Source organism: Penaeus monodon, chromosome 34 (assembly GCF_015228065.2).
Source record: "Penaeus monodon isolate SGIC_2016 chromosome 34, NSTDA_Pmon_1, whole genome shotgun sequence".
Lineage (NCBI taxonomy): Eukaryota > Metazoa > Arthropoda > Malacostraca > Decapoda > Penaeidae > Penaeus > Penaeus monodon.
The window spans coordinates 27,995,368-27,995,683 of record NC_051419.1 but is presented as its reverse complement, the minus strand read 5'-3'; the positions used below and the strand labels follow the sequence as shown (position 1 = coordinate 27,995,683).

The following is a 316-nucleotide window of genomic DNA, read 5'->3' as shown; positions in this document are numbered from 1 at the left end:
CAATACAAAAAAAAAAAACTACATGACAATACCCATCCCCCACCATTCCTCATCATACTCATTACCACATACATCACCCATTAACACGCGCATTACTCATCATACCCGCACTGATACTCATAACTATATCATCAACCTATTATCCGTCACACTCACCATCATACTTTCATTCATAATAACATGCCCACCGTCGACCATACTCACCATTACTCACGGTAGACTCATCATACAGACGCTGAATTCATTTATATTCTAGCTTCAGTATTATTCATTAAATTTCATCATATTGCCTTCATCTGATTCATTATTTTACGAA

The 316-nt window shown here is 36.4% G+C and overlaps 1 protein-coding gene across 1 annotated transcript in view; it reads right to left on the bottom strand.

Moving 5' to 3' along the window:
* Nucleotides 1-316, bottom strand: part of LOC119594673 (nephrin-like) — a gene marked incomplete at both ends in the record, with an annotated part of 83,507 nt that overhangs the window by 14,774 nt on the left and 68,417 nt on the right.